The sequence below is a fragment of the Myiozetetes cayanensis genome, unplaced genomic scaffold (assembly GCF_022539395.1).
Source record: "Myiozetetes cayanensis isolate MyiCay16 unplaced genomic scaffold, myiCay2020 scf10, whole genome shotgun sequence".
In the NCBI taxonomy this organism is placed as follows: domain Eukaryota; kingdom Metazoa; phylum Chordata; class Aves; order Passeriformes; family Tyrannidae; genus Myiozetetes; species Myiozetetes cayanensis.
In genome coordinates, this window is record NW_026086605.1 from 2,283,602 (window position 1) to 2,299,842 (window position 16,241).

A 16,241-nucleotide genomic window follows, 5' to 3' on the forward strand; every position below is an offset into this window, starting at 1 on the left:
CAAGTATTCGCATTTATTCAGCCATTAATTGAATTCAATGAGAAGTAGGAAAGTTCATTTTTTAGTGCAAGCCCTTCAAAGCCTAGGCCAAATCTGACAGGACAGAACAGTCACAGATTTCAGTAGCTTTGTAAGGGACTCTCAGTGCATCTTCATTTCAGTGTATCGATTCTACTCCTTCAGTACACCTTCATGTGCCCATTCTGTGTTCCTCCTTGGCTGCTTGGATTTAGAGGCTCTTGATCTACTGAAACCTCAAAGAAAATGATCAAAATTGAGGTGCAGTCTACAAGATAAACATAAATCTCTTAGACAAGCTGAGGTTTGCAGGCTAAGAAACTAAACCTGCTGCTTCTCATGCTTCTCGGCTCCCTTTAATAGGATGCTGATAAAAGATATAAAAGTAGGGGGCAGAGAATTGAAGGTATTTCTTCAGAGCCAAAGAGAGACCAGAGGACAGAAGACATCTAAGGTATCCATAACCTCATGATCTAGACCACTGCTGGAAGGAGATTTAACCACTGCTCTTAGTTATCCTGCCTTACCATACCATCACAGAGTTCACCAAGTTTCCTTGATAATAAAGCATCAAGCATTCGTGTGGTAATTGTTGGTAGCATAGGTCCTGTGTAAAGGTTTCCCTTTGATGTGTGTGTTTTTTTCTGGGTGACTGATCTTCGTGAATAACTCTTCAGTAACGTTGTTGCCCTCCAAATGGGGATTTTGTTTTTTAAGCCGTGGAACGTTGCAAATTAACCCAGGGGAGTTCACAAGGGGCTTACGGGAGGTGTCAAAAAGAGAGCCTGTATTGTATCTGGGTTGATTTATGACCATCTTTAAGACTCCACCTTGGCTGCACTTTGCTCAGGGAAACCCTGCTGTAAGCAGGGAGTCGGATGAGGATTTTAGCAGAAACCAAAAAATGAGGGGATTGAAGATCTAACCTCACTGGGTGCATTTTACTGCCTGCAACATCAAATAACACACAATGTGCGTGTGGGGGGGCTCATTTTACTTGTAATGGACCTGCAGGTACAGCAACACCATCTGGGACTGATAGAGAGTAGGTTGCATTGGGGGATAACAAATCTTGCACAAAGCAGACGCTGCCAAAAGACATAAGTATTGGTATTTCATCCCCTTGAAGTGCTCAGTAGGATGGGCAAATTATCCATATGACAGTAATACCTGAACCCTAACTCACTTTTTCCATCAATATCCACAAGACCTTTCCAAAAGAAATCAAAATAATCATCCATCTGTGACTCGCACGAAAGACCCTTTGGCAAACCAAAAGCAGAGGAGGGTGGAGGACTCTCAAAGAGGATCCCAATTCCCTGTGAAGGTCAACACCACCACATCTCCCTTCCTACATTCGACTGAATCAGGAAATTTTTATTTTTCTGTGAAATGTTTCCTACTGACAGACTTGGTGTGGGCGTCTCCACGTTCCTGAGGACTCCAGGGGTGTGCTGGCAATCCGTGCTCCAAGGCATCGTGCCAGGAGAGAGAGGTAAAATGAACAATGCCTTCCTGCGAGAAAGTCCAGGATTTATTTCTTACCTGGGCCAAAAGGCAGGGAGAAAACTTGCTGTTACCCAGGTGGGCAGTTCTGTGGGGAAATGGGACTTCTGCTTCTGGAGTGGAACAAATGGAACAAAAATAAGGATACTGCACTGTTCAACATGAATTGCAGTTTACTTTTTCAGTGCTGCACATAAGTGCTGGTCAGTTCATAAAGTTCACTATTTTCTCTTAAAAATAATACACTGACATCCATCTGGGTCCTATTTTAACTTTTTAAATCCAAGCAACATAGTTGGGAGAACAAAAGGTATCTTTATGGCCCAAGCACTGGGCAAAGTCTCCCAGACCAGTGGTTTAAGGAAGGATTTAATTTCTTTAATTATATCCTCATAGAATACACCTTTTAGAAGCTCAGATTGGAGGGAGATGTTGTACAGAATCTGTGTTGGAAAGGCACATTTGCTTTCTGCCATGGAGTTCCTTTAAGACACCAATGACAAAAGGAGTACAAAGAAATCTTCAGTCCAAATGGACTCTTGAGTTCACAGAATATGTCATATTCACATTACTATTTTAGGGTACTTTTTAAATTTTTTAAAAAAATAAATTACCCTGTGGGAAAAGCTGGCAGCGTGTCAGCACCACAGAAACCTAATTTTAACTCCAATGAATTCAACTATTTACAAGGCTCCCTTTCTGCAGAGGAAAAGCCCTGCCACTGCTGGCAGTTTTGATGTGATATGAACACATATTTCTAAGGCATTCAAATGGACTGGCTTAACAAAATACTGTGTTTTTACTCATGCATCTTTAATGTTCAAACTGTTCCTGGCAGCTCCCAGCCAGGAGCACTGTCACTCAAAAGAAGAGAATGACAGACATTAATATGGAAGCATTCAGGCTTTTAACCGAGCCGGAACAATAATTATGCCATCCAGTTTTGTTTTGAAGAGTGTTGACCTTGGTCTCCACGAGCAGACAAGATCCAAGAGACAAAAAACATAAAGGGGTGTTCAGGGAAAGAAGTTTTTCTGAGCCTTGCACAGCGTCAGAACCCTCATTTGGAACTAAAAATATCATCTCCCAGGCTGTGGGGGGGGATCCGTGGTGTGACACAACAGAGAATCAAGGCTTTACTGCAGGAAACACTGAGGCTCTGACACATCAAGGAAACAGCCCTGGGAAGGGGAATTCAGCCTTGCACAACCCAAACATAAATAAATTACAGCAGCATATGCTCCGTGCACTACTTCCCAGATGCTGGAAGTGCAAAGACCAGTAATGAAAAGCAAGGCTGGCAGGGAAAAAAAAATCTGTTGTCAAACACCACGCTCGGGGAGCGAGGAGGGGGGAGCAGCTTTAATGAAACAGGGACAGTTTGAGAGGAGCCGGCAGCAACAGGGGATGGTGGAGCTGATGTCTCCACCTTTTCTCAACCATGGTTAGAAGTAAGGGCTGTAACCCCTTGCAGACAGTGAAATTGGGGTTTATTGCACCTATAAAAGCATGCAAGTTGTTTTTTTTTTTGTCTGAGACGATAAACAGATGGTTGTCTTGTGCTCAGAAGCAAAAGGGGACAGATTCCTAATGTAGACATTAGATAGTGATGATATGATGAAATTATAAAGTATCTGGGTGAGTGTTTGGCCGGTTGTGGTTGTATCCCAGTGAAGTACAACCTTCTGCAGCAGCATTCACTGTCCATCACTCTCTCCTTCCCAAGAGGAGGAGGAGGAGGGCGGAGAAGGGGCAGGGGGATCCAACATGCAAAAGTAGAAACAAAAAAAAATTTAAAATAACCCAGACAGATTACTGAAATTTTACTTTGATCATCCTTTTTATGAAGATGATCTGCAGCTACACCTGCCTGCTCACACAGTCCAGTGGGGTGGTATCTCATCTTTCCCCCTGCTTGTCTGCAATCCAGCCCTGACTGGCAGCTAGTGGTTTTTTTTAGCTAGTGCCAAGGAGAAACAAAAAGGCTTTCCACTGCCCTGAACTGGGCATTTGCAAACATCCTGCTATGTTTGTGTCCCTGGTGACTGACAGTCACCTCACAAACCATGGGGATAAATCCACGAGGTAAACCAAACGGAATTTTCCCTCCCCATGTGCACATGCTACTGCATATGTGTGTGTACTCATACTAATGCAGCAGAAGTCTCTGTCAAAATCTGAATTATGTTTCCAAGCTGCAGCCCACATTAATTTTTCAGGGTTTGGAAACAGGCACTCGTCTTGTCTAGACCAGACTATCGTAATTCTCTGACAAATGGCATTTTTTTCCAGCTGCCTAAACAGCCTTCACCAAAGTCCCGTCTCCTCGGGCTTTCCTCCAGCCGGGAGAAACTTGAAAACACTTCTGTCTCTCTCCATTTTCTTCACTTTTAATCTCCTAATTTATAGACAGACACTTGAAATTGCCACACATGCATATACAAGGAAATCCCCTGAAGCCCTAATACCGACTGTCTCTGTGCCTGGGCTTAACCTGCAGCACATCAACAGCAGCATTTCCCTGAAGGACACCATTCCTGCACTCAAACATGATGAAGGATTTCCAGGCTTGGAGCCTGAAGATGCAGCTTGTGCACAGGCTGGTTTTTTATCCACACACCCCCAAAAATTTAGGAACTGTTAGTTAGAGAGGCTGTGGCACGGCAAGGCAGGGTGAGAAGAATCAGGGAATCATAAAACCAAGGAAGATGGGACAGAGGTCAACACTGACTCTTATTTGGGCTGGTCTTAAATTTTTGGGAGTCCCAAAACCATGACATGGTGCAAATTACCATTTTTTGGATCTACTCAGCCACCCTTGCTCTTTGCTAGTTCCCTGGAGAGTCAGTGGCATCCACCAGGCAAAGCATTTCCAAGGCATCCTGGAAAGGGTTTGGGTGCAGGATGTGAGCAGAAGTCAATTTTCATGTCTGGGAGTCTCTTTGGAAAGGTTTCCAGTCACTGCCATTTTTTTTTTTCCCCAGACTGTCCCATCCAGGCAACCTCTAGGGAGTTTGAATAATTTCCTCATCGCTTACTAATTCAAACACATTCCTTACCTTGATGTGCAGCTCCAGTGAAGTCTTCCCTAAATTCCCAGTTTCCTTTGAAGACATATCTCTGTCATCAGCTTAGAAAGCTTCCTGGCTCCTGTATGAGATGACAAACTTTTTAAACCAGCACTTCTAGCTGAGATCTCCATTGCAGCAAAGCTGGAAGGGAAAGTCTTTGCAAACGCCCAGGGAGCTTCCCACACTGTAGGAATGCAGTCACCCTTATTTTATTTGAATTTGTATTACAAAAACCCTACCATGGACACACAAAACAGAGCTTTGTCTTCTACCAGGTGCGTAAAACAGGTACAAAAGAAATCCAGGTAGAAAGGGGTGAAGAGGAAGAAACAGCACAGAATTTTGAGAGTTTGAATTTCCAGGGTAGGTGGAATTAAGTGCCTTTTGGTGAAACAATTAGGTTTATTTGTCTGTAAGGTATTTGTCTGTTGTACTAAACAACCCTGCAGCAACCTGAAAGCTAGTTTTTCACCAAAATCCCAGTTCTTGACATAGTTTGGATTTGACCTGATTTCTTCATGGAATAATCCTTTAAAACTGACAAACAGCTCAGAGCTGTAGGAGGTGGACAGAAGCTGTATTTTTAAGGCAAGAGCATCCAGCACCTTCCAAAAAAAAAACAAACCCACTAAAGCACCATTAAATCTGTAAGTAATGCTGTGCAGAGCATCATAGAACAGTTTGGCTGGAAGGGACCTTAAAGATCCCCCAGTTTTCCAGGGATGGGAGGGCACAAACCCTGCCAGTTGTCAGAGCCCGTTGTGTGTCTGTCTTTTTGGCTGCTAGAAATCACCGTGCTCCAGGAGCTGAAATACTCTGCAGGCATTCACAGATGGAGATGCACAAGAAAAAAAAAAAAAATAAAAAAGGTGCTTTAACACCTGCTGGTCTGTGCCAGTTTCTTTTTTTCCCCTGGCTCCTCTGGCCTGTGTTTGGACACTTCCATCCTCCTCCTGGCACGCATCCCGAGACAGGCAGTTGGGCTGTTTTCTAGGGAGGAGGGTGGTAATTGGAGGGGGGGGATATTCTGCTTTTGATGTGCAGGGCAATTAAATCCTCCGTGAATAGAGGAGAAAATGAACCATTGGGTGTCACTTGAAAGCAGGGACGTGTAGTGCCATTTCTAGGCACCAGTGTGAAATACAGAGGGGCAGAAGGGCAGCCCCGAGCCCTTTATGCAGCAGCCAGAGCTGCCTGCAGATGCCACGGCACAACAGCCCATTCAGAAGGGAGGCTATACAATAGGTCATGAGAAAAACCTGTTGCTCCTGATTAAGTTTGCAAATACTGTATCTGGGAGGATTCAGGGACCCCGGGAAAAGCCCCAGCTGGAATTCGGATGAGCGGCGATGCTGCACCGCCATCAGGTCTCATTGAACCAGTGCTCAGCTCTCTCCCTCCTTTAAACACATTACTGAATTGCCATTTTGACAGGTTTTGGCTTCCTTTTAAAGTAGCAGTTAAGAATAAACCCTGGAACAATGTGCTTGATTAATCAAAAGAACACCCTCACTCTAGTACTCAGTTTTTTTAGCATCCAATCTTATGAACGTTTCCAAGAAGAAAACAAACTACCTGGGGTTTATTTCTACCTTCAAAAGAGATAATACAAAGGTTTAGGGGAAATTTAGCAAATCCTGACACTTTCTTAAAGGCCACAGAAATGTTTGCAAAGCAGTGTTTAAGGATGATGTAGAGGAAACTTCCATGTTAAACAGCAAGGAAAATGGAGAGGAAAATGCATAGGATTGTTAGCCAGCTTCTCCAAGGTGTTTAAGGCTTCTCAAGCCACAGTGTAATGTGGCATTTCCATGGCAGGTGAGGCCTTATGTAGGAAGTCAAACTATGAAAGTCAGCATTATGCTACCTACAAAGAGGACTTGGGGTAAGCAGAGTCTTTGGAAGGAAAAATAAGACAGGTGAGGAGTTGTCTGATTTGAGACTGATTAAAAAAAAAAAAAAAAAAGTATTTCAAGTGTCTGACTGATTCAGGAGTGCAACCCCCATTTCTTTCCAACCACAGTGTGCTTTCACAAACCCTGCTCTGAACCATCAGGACTGCACAGGGTAAGATCAGATTCAAATCCAGATATGAATAATTCCAGCTCCCCAAATATACAGAGTTAAGTGAATCTACACGTGGAGTAGGATGCCATGGAACTCCTGCTGCTGTAGCTCTCCTTTCTAAAACACTTCTCTAACAAAGTCACTTCTCACTGAATGACTTGTTGCAGTGTCCAGCTAACTTTATTTTTTCTTAAGGCTGCTTCCATCTGCAGCTGGTGGCATCAAAAAAATCACCTGAATCTGTGTACAAAGCACAACAGAAAACCAGGCTGTGACTATCACCTCACTGCAGTGAAAGCATCCTCATGATCAATGGTTGGGCGGGAGCAGAAGACAATCAGTTGCACAAAAATACCTCTGGGAATCAGCTTCACAGCCCTAAAACTGTCATAAAACTGCTGAGGGTCATTTTAAAGCGATGACTTTGGGACACAACAGTTGTGAAGGGCAAGGAGAGCCGGGCTGTGAGGTGGGAGATGGCACAGCTGGAGCAGATCCTGCTCTCCCAGCAGAGTGCTGCTCACCGAGGGCCCATGGAAACCCAGGCAGCCAGGGCAGAGGCAAAGGTGCCAAGCTCATGAGGTGGCTTTAAGTCAACACCAAGCAAAACTGTTTATATAGAAAGAGGCAATTCACTTGGAAGGAAAAAAAAAAAAAAAGTTATTTGTTCAATTCTATAAGGATTCCAGAGTCTGGGCTTTTAAAGGGACATTAACACTCCTGTATGAACAAGTGTTTACTTTCTCTGTCTACCTCATTTTCTTCATTATTGAAGATCCCCAGAGTCTTATCTAGATCCAAGTGGGTTTATACTTTAACTCTCCACATACCATTTTAAAGCAGAGTTTTAAGAAGCCTCTCCTGCTCTCCACTCCTTATACAGCAGAGCCAGGGCCATGAAGAAATGCACGTCTGTAACTGTGTGAAAAAAGATTTCTTCAGAAAGACAACTTACCTCTGAATTAGAATAAAATCCCTTGTTGCATTTTGCTGCAATAATCCACAATTATTTAATGACCTCTTGGGAAAAGGAGCATTTTCTTTGAAGTGTTGTTTTTCCGATGCAGCCCAGGTTGTTTCAGTCAAAACTAATCAAGTGCTATTTTCCAAAGCGGTTGCAATGCAAACTTTTATGTTCTGACTGTCATTCAGGAGCAGCACAACCTAAATCAAAATTAATGCAATCAGACTGCTTGATTCCTATGCTACTGCATATGAAATTGCATATTGCATATGAAATGTAACATTCAAAAATTTCGTGTACATGCCATGGTACTCAAGTACAGCATATTGTCTATTAAAGCAGTGCCTACAAAAAGCACTGCAAACCCAGTATTTGGTAACATATTCTCCTCATTTCATATTGCCTTCCTTCCCTTAAATCATTTATGAGTGTTTCAATACTCAATAAACAGAAAAAACAGATTACAAAACCAACTTGCTGTTTTGCATAATATTTAATCCATCAATCTGTTTAAAAGCAGCAAGGAAAAAAAAAATTCTTTATGACCTCATTTTCTACATCCAAAGTGACAAGACTGTTGGCCTATGCACTACAACAACCTACCTAAATTTTTTCTCTCAAGTGTTGCCAAGGAGGTATTCATACTTTTCCAAAAGAGCACATCTCAGGCTTCATGCACTGGTTAAATAAAATTAGAAATCCAGCCTAAAATAAATCAAACATGTCACAGACATCTAGACATGACATTCCATTACAGATATTCCACTGCAGAAATTACTTGGAAACGCTACAGTTTGATGCTATGGTTTCCTTCCTTTAATTTAAAATTACCTCAAGAATGTTAATCACCTCACAGCAGTAAATCCCCCCTGTGCCAAGCATTTCCCAGAAAACCTAGAACTCTTTGTTCCCGCTGATTGGGATCTCCAGGGGATTAGGTGGTCTGTCCATAGAGAGGCAGAGGAGGGAGAATAATTCAAACCAGCCTTTGAAGGTCACCATGCCTCATAATCCGTGGTAACCACGGGCCTGAGTGGGAATCAACAGCAAGGATTCACCCAGGCCGTGGTTTGGGCTGGGTTACCTGAACACAGGTGTTGTAGTTACTGACTCAAAGTATCACCTGAGAGCCACAGCTGAGCCTGCAACCCCTCTAGGAACATCCCTTTAGGGGTGTGAACCAACTCCTGGCACAACAGAGTGTTGGCCACAGTGGTCATGGAGTAACCAACCTCCCCAGCTGCTGCTCATGGAGTAACCAACCTCCTCAGCTGCTGCTCGTGGCAAGTGCTGGCTGGAGCAGGACACCTCCCTGGATTCCTGGAGCAGGACACCTCCCTGTACCTCGGTGCATAATCACCCCCTGCCCATCAGCTGAGCTGCTACAGCTCGTTCCACACGTGCTTTTAGCCCACAGCAAAAGTCAAGAACTGGCATGACGCTCTCCCACTGCAGAGCTGCACCATTTCTGCAGAAGGTCAGGAGCAGACACGAGGCTTGTTCTCAAATCTCTGCTGACACAGGGAAACTGGGTTGTGTGTTGGAGCCCTGGTGCTCGTGTGAGCCAGCGTGGATGGGCTGTGAGCACAGGCTTCTCTCACTCACATCTGTCACACATCTGAGGGGTCACAGACATACAAGGATGGCAAAGGCTCCAACTATTGCATCTCACACCAGAAAGCAAGTTTGGACTCAGCCATGTGGACTCAGGCTGCCAAGTAACTTGAGTTTCCAGAGTAAAACCACTTGTGCAAGGAATGGAAGCAAGAACTGAGTCTGCCTCCAGAGCTTACCAGGAGGGAAATAAAGAGGAGAAAAGGAAAGTAAAATTTCTTTCTATTGCATGAAGGAAAAGAGACAAGAAGTGGATGATGTGCCACTGCCAGGATTAATGAGCTCTAGAACACCTAATAAAAGTGTTCAGGGACTTCTGCAATCTCAGAAAGAAAGAGGCTGTAGATGGATATCCCTCTTTTCACACATCCTACAGAAAAAAACAGGGAGAAAAAGAAGGGAAACATACTTGCAGTGCAGAGCAAAACACTCTGGGCTCTGTGTTTAATTAGGGATACAAACCAGTTTGCCAAATAGGGGTGGGAGCATTTTTAGGACATGGGAACAAACTTTCTTCAACAGAAGACATTTTCAAGAGAAATCATTCTAGGCTCAAGGAAATGCCCCCAGACTGCAGTGGCAGCTGGGAGTGAATGATGACAGCCATTAGTGGGGAGCCCAGTGGTGAGCTGGGATAGAGGTCTTGTGGGATGGAAGGAGATGGAATATCATATTCCAAGAGAAATAGTACTTTCAAAGTTAGAGAAAAGGATACCCAGCGTAGAAAGTCTGGTGAAGGAGTGTCAGAGCCATTTCTTAGAATGAATCACAGAGTGGTTTGGGTTGGAAGGGACCTTAAAGCCCATCTAGATCCAACTCCCCTGCTGTGGGCAGGGACACCTTCCACTATCCCAGGTTGCTCAGAGCCCAGTCCAGCCTGGCCTTGGACACTTCCAGGGATGGGACAGCCCCAGCTTCTCTGGGACACCTGACAGTACCCTCATAGGGAAGAATTTCTTCCCAGTGTCCCATCTAATCCTGCCCTCTGACATTTTAAAGCAATCTCCTCTTGTCCTGTCCCTCCATGCCCTTGTTCAAAGTCCCTCTCCAGCTCTCTTGGAGCCCCTTTAGGCCCTGGAAGGGGCTCTCAGGTCTCCCTGGAGCCTTCTCTTCTCCAAGTTGAACACCCCCAGTGAGGAGAGGCAGGCTGGTTCCAATTGGGATCACGAAGAAAACACATGAGATGCAGCCAAAGTAAACAAGAGACAGATCTCAGGCTGTGGCAGCAGAGGAGGAGGACAGGGATGTGCTTAGGGAGCCCTTTCCAGAGGCTGGGAGAGCAGGGAGAGCGTGCCATGCAGACAGCCTTGCAGAGCCAGAGCCTGGCCACCTATTTCCATATCTGCACATCTCAGAGGGAGGGACCAGGCAGCCCAACAGAGCCCCACACTGAGCAACAGAACAGTGAAACCATTCATTTTGTGGAACTGGCCAAAATTCATCGAGTGCCATAAGAGGCACGAGGAGGGAGCAGCTGTACATACAAGCCCAGGTTTTATTTGAAGGGATTTTAGAGCAAGCTCAGTAGCTGAAAGAGCTGACACCACGATGCAGAGGCACCACTCCAACCCGAGGGAAAGCCAGAGGATCCATCTGCTGGTCAAGCATTAAGAAGCAGAAAGTGGGTGTGCAAAGGGTACCACGAGTGACAGGAGGACGAGCCTGGGCAGATTTTAAAAAATCCAGCCCAAGGAAAAACCTGTTTGTGTGGATGGAGCCTATTCACCCACCAAGAGGCTCAAGGCAATGGCTTATGGTAACAAGCCAAATGGCAGTGAAAAATGAGTCACAGGAGACAGGGACTAACTCCAAGAAAACTCAAAGAAAACCAGTCAAGGCTAACCAAAGATGGCATGAGTGACAGGAGAGAAAGACTCAGCCCAGATGGCACAAAAGGAAGAAGCTGTAAGACACAGGGCCAGCTGCAGCTCCCCAGAGCAGAGCCACAGGTGGGCTCACAGGAGTGGACTCATACAAGGAGTGGAGCCCCACAATGGGAGCGAGCACAAAGTCACTCTGCAATAGTTAAAGCAAGGGCATCTTCTCCTTGGCATCCAAAGTTCTGGGAGTGAAAATCATAATCAGCAAAATAGACCCTGTTTATATCTACGTAACTCTGATATTTTCACAAAGAAAATGTCAAGAAAAATGTGAGTGGTGAGGGATACACACTGTCTAAACCCCACCCGTAGCATGTGGCCACCTAACACTTCTGCCAATACCTTTAATTGCACCTAATGCCTTAAAAAGGCCTCACACTTGTTGTGTGCTGTGGCTGTGCCTCCCCCATAAAGAGGCATAAACCTCCCCAGTTTCCAGCTATTCAGCAGAAAAGAGCTGCAACAAGGCTAAACTGGCTTGTGTTCACTCCTCCCGACCTCACAGGGAGAATAAATACATTGAACATCAAGAGGAGTCCAGGTATTACTCTAAGCAGACTCTATATAATTGCTAAAAATAGATGCTGTGGAAAATCCCTGTGCTTTAAGGCACTGCAGCTTTTGGGCCAAATTCCAGAGGCTGTCACAACTGACAATGTGCACATTTGTTAAGCAGCAGCACAGGCCACATCTAGCTGATGGGGGACTTCATAATGTTATGTTTTACTAATGAATTTTATGCTGGCTGTGCCAGATCAGCAAGTTTATTTGGGCACATTCACGCAGGTTGGACATCGACTTGGAGCGGAGAGAAAATCCTTCAACTTTCCAGGGCTGTGGAATAAAGGGGATGTGTTCTCCCAGTCAAGGAGCACGTTTGGCACCCTGAGTGAGGGTCTTGAGGGATTTGAGGAGGGTCTGCCACAGCACAGTCAGAATCTCTTGCGTTTTGGAGTGGTCTCTTTGGGGACGTAAATGTTTTTCCTGTTGTGTTTTTCATACAATCTGTGGGGTGAAATGGGGTAAATTATAGAGAAATCGTTTTCACTCGTGTTTGGAGCCCAGTGCTGTGTGGTGTCCATCAAGGATGTTGGGGAGGGAGGGCTCCTGGTGCCCTTTTCCCAGGGGCAGTGGAGCTGCAGGCAGGGCTGATGCTGATGTTGCCTCTCCCGCTCCTGCCCATCACTGTCCTCCTCTTCCTCGGACCCTGCAGCTCTGACTGCAGGAGGAAGTCCTCAAACACAGGATAAAAGGTGATTGTGTCACTAAGGCTGCTCCCTATTGGTGCTCTCCTTAAAACTGGCCAATGAACCTGCCCCTTTGGCAGCTTCCCATCTTCATCCCTTTCCAAACATGTCTCTCCCTCTCCTGGGTATCTGATTGCTGCAGCCCTGCGTTAAGCAAACGAGGGAAGCCCATTGCTCATCTTACCTGCACTAGAGACAGGAAAATCTCGTAGCACCTGGGCAAGCAAGGGTAAGAGGAGCAGGTATCTGCACTTACAGCTTTGCTCTGTCCCCTCTCAGGGCTCTAAGAACTTGGCCAAGAGAGAAAATGACAAATATTATCAGGCTGGGAGAGGAATCAGCATTTCCAAGTGAAAACTTGTTCCGTGGGCACGGTGCAAGCAGGGAAGAAAATCTCATTTCATACAGTTTGTCACTCTCCTGTGATTAAGTCTTAGCTTTCCACGTTTCCACCCTCTGCGCTTCTCCATCCCTCTCTCTCTCTCTCCCCAACCCGCCCAGTCCCCTCTCACAATTCCCAGATCGTGCCTTAAACAACAATGCCCCGTCTGAAAGGCTGTTATGCAGATCCAGGAATACATAATTCAAAAATCCAGCCACCTCAACAGTTGCTCCTCACTCTTTTTTTTTAACGCCCCCGTTGCGGGGCCGGGTGCCGGCGGCAGAAATGCGACACACGCAGGTTTTCCCACAGCCTTTCGGCCCCTCTCCAGGCTAATCCCATTGAGAGCAGTGACGCCTGGAGCACAATGCAGGGATCCCTGCCGTGGGCTGGGCCGGGGGGACTGGTCACAGCTCAGCCACCCCGTGCCAAGGGGATGCCCCGCCCCGCTAATGCAAAATTTGCTGCTGTAAAAATAAACCCCCCGTTGAATAAATGTCCCAGTGCTCATACTGGGTTTGTTTCTGCCTGTTGGCTGCCTCTTGCCTATTTTTTTTAGGCTAATTTTTTGTAGAACGCCAAATATATAATTATAACCATCGTCCACACACCTCCCAGCCGAAAGCAGCCCTTGCAGTTTAGAGGGTAACTGGGGGTATTTTGTCTTTGTAACCCACAGACTGACCCACAGCACTCTGTCACTTGAAATCTGCCTCTGCACAATATGCACACCCTGTTAACTTGCCCCACAGCCCAAATGAATCCTCAGTGCCTGTGAAACAACCCCTTTGATTTAGCCCACGAAGGACAATTTCTGATTAATGTCAGGCCAGTTCAGTGCTCTCAGTACTTTGCAGGGGGTTCCCAGGTGGCTCTGTCCTCCACTGAAGAGCAAAGAACAGTCACCCTAAAGGTAATTTTGGCATTTAAATTAAACCACAGCAACTGTGAGCCTTTTTGCCTATTTCCAGATGACCGTAGTCAAAGCCAGTACAGTGACTCCTTGGTGCCCTGCAAAGATCCCACACAAGAGAATGAGATAACCGGCTCTTTAGCCAGTGGATTAATAGACAGTGAAAAGCCCGTCTCTAAAATACAGCCCAAGCATTTCTAATGGTCTGCAGACAAGTGAATGATGGCCTGATTTTTATTAAGTCTCACACAGAGGTGAATTAGTGTCCTTCGCTATGGCAACGGCAATAAAAGGGTACAGAACGACTCCGAAAGGTCCTGGCTGCTGGGGAAATTGGTTGGCATTCTGCAAGCCTATTCAACCAGGAAAGGGTTTCATCATGTGCACTTCCCCCAGGTTGGTGGGTCCCATCACGTGCCAGGGATGGGACAAGAGCGGGGTGGGAAATAGAGAGCTCATCCAGACCCCGGAACGGTGTGCTTTAGCAAGGAAGCCATCGTACACAAAAGAGGGAGAAGGACATGGTCAATAATTGCTACCCATGGAAACTGTTGGGGAGGAAAACAAGGAAAGAAAAACAGCAGGTCAAAACCTTCCCACCAACTCAGGCAAAGATGAAGCTCTGCTTCATCAGCCGATCCAGCGAACTGCACACCCCGAGCTACAAGATAGCTGGTGTTGGCACTGACAAAAGGATTTACAGGGTTTTTTGGCCAGCCAGAAGGCCACACACCCTGCCTGGGTCCTGCAGCTGTAGGGCTGGTTTCTCACTGCGTGGACCTCATGAAGCTTCAGTGCCCTTTTCCATCGGTTGCTGCCATGTCCTGCAGATCCCCCTACCCAGAGACTTGGTTAATGATACCAAAAAATGCCTAGGAAAAAAGGACATCCTCATTTGTAGTCTGAAGGGAAAAAATGGAATAAACCACAGGAGAATGAGCATTTAGACTGGTTAATGTTATGTTTCTGGGGTAAGTTTCTGTATTCTGCTTTTATCTGAAGAACCTTGCAGCTGTGTGGTAAAACATGGTCTTCCTTCACTTTCAGTTCAGAAATATCATTAAATTGCCATAAGAATGGAGTCTTAAAGTCCTGCATGAACCCATCAAGCACTTCAGTTGTCCTGAAGATCCAAACTGAGGATTTCGTCCTGGCTGACTCTGGATTGGGTTAATCACATAAACCCATGTTCCTCATCTGCCCCCACAATCTTCATGGGGATATTTCAATTTTCCCCTTATCTGTCATTTCCTCGCTAGAGCAACTGCTTAGTGGGCTTTCACCCCCCCCTGCAGTGCTCATTGCACTTACAGTCCCTTCACAGAATCATTAAGGTTAGAAAAGCCCTGTAAGAACATCAGGTCCACCCATTAATCCAGCACTGCAAAGGCCACTAACAAACCATGTCCCCAAGTGCCACATCTGCATGGCTTTTAAATCTCTCCAGGGATGGTGAGTCAACCACTTCCCTGGGCAGCCTGTTCCAATGCCTGACCATTCTTTCAGGGAAGAAATGTTTCCTCACCTCCAGTCTGAACCTGGTACAGATTGAGGCTGTTTTCTCTTCTTCTCTCTCCTGTTACCTGTGAGAAGAAACAAAATCCCACCTAGCTCCTCTCTCCTGTCAGGGAGTTGCAGAGCCAGAAGGTCCCCCCTGAGCCTCCTTTTTCTCCAGGCTGAGCCCCCCCAGCTCCCTCAGCTGCTCCTGCTGCTCCAGCCCCTTCCCAGCTCCATTCCCTTCCCTGGACACGCTCCAGACCCTCATTGTCCTTGTCTGAGTTCCTGTGGGGCTGATTAAACATCTTTTTTTTGGTTTTTTTTTACAGAAGGAGGAATGGTGCCTTCACAGGATGCAGTGATTGCTCAGCACATTGCTCTTGTCAGGCTTTGCCTGAGCACACCAGAATGGAGCATCAGGGCAGCTCTGCCTCTGAGGAGCCTTCACTGCCAAGGGGAACCACAAACTGCTTTGTCAGAGCAAGAATCAGCAGCGAGGAGCGACTAAAGGAGGGGGAGAGACTGCCAGGAGTGCTTGAGGTCACAGCCTGAGAGCCCTAATCAATAAAAATAAACGGTAATCTCCCCCCAGGGAAATGTTCTGCACCTTTCAATCTCATTTCTTCTGGAGTTGACAGAAGCAGAGGGGAAAGGCATTGACTTTTTGTTGCTTTTTATTTACTCACATGCACTGTGTCTTAGCTCTGACTCCACTGTTGTCTTACCTTACTTGAAGTTCTTCCAGACAGTTTGATAAATGATTTGTCAGACGGTGCAGCATCACTTGTTCCTTCCACAGCCCTGTCAATAGAACACGCTCCTAAAGTACAGATCCCCCAAATACCAGGGGGAAAAACCCCTTTCAGGACAGCAGCTGCACACTGCATGTGTGCTGTGTTTATGGAAAGAGTAAACACGAAAAACAGGCACATTTGGTTTTAATTCATGTTGACTGACCCAAGGAGTCCTCCCCAGAGATAATACTTCAGGCCAGCCCATAAATTTTCAAATAAGTGTGCATGATTTTCCCTGCATGTCCTCTATTAAAAAAAAAAAAAAAAAAAAAAGCCAGAAAGATGTGT

At 45.8% G+C, this 16,241-nt stretch overlaps 1 long non-coding RNA gene across 1 annotated transcript; it reads right to left on the reverse strand.

Annotated features, from left to right (window-relative positions):
• Positions 1 to 24: 24 nt before the first annotated feature.
• On the reverse strand, positions 25 to 12,792 carry LOC126650812 (uncharacterized). The gene is made up of 6 exons (XR_007631506.1): positions 12,552 to 12,792; positions 8,230 to 8,331; positions 7,618 to 7,826; positions 4,584 to 4,674; positions 1,564 to 1,637; positions 25 to 254 (listed from the first exon to the last, which is right to left on the reverse strand). It is a non-coding gene; the product is annotated as an uncharacterized LOC126650812 (long non-coding RNA).
• Between the last annotated feature and the right edge of the window lie 3,449 nt (positions 12,793 to 16,241).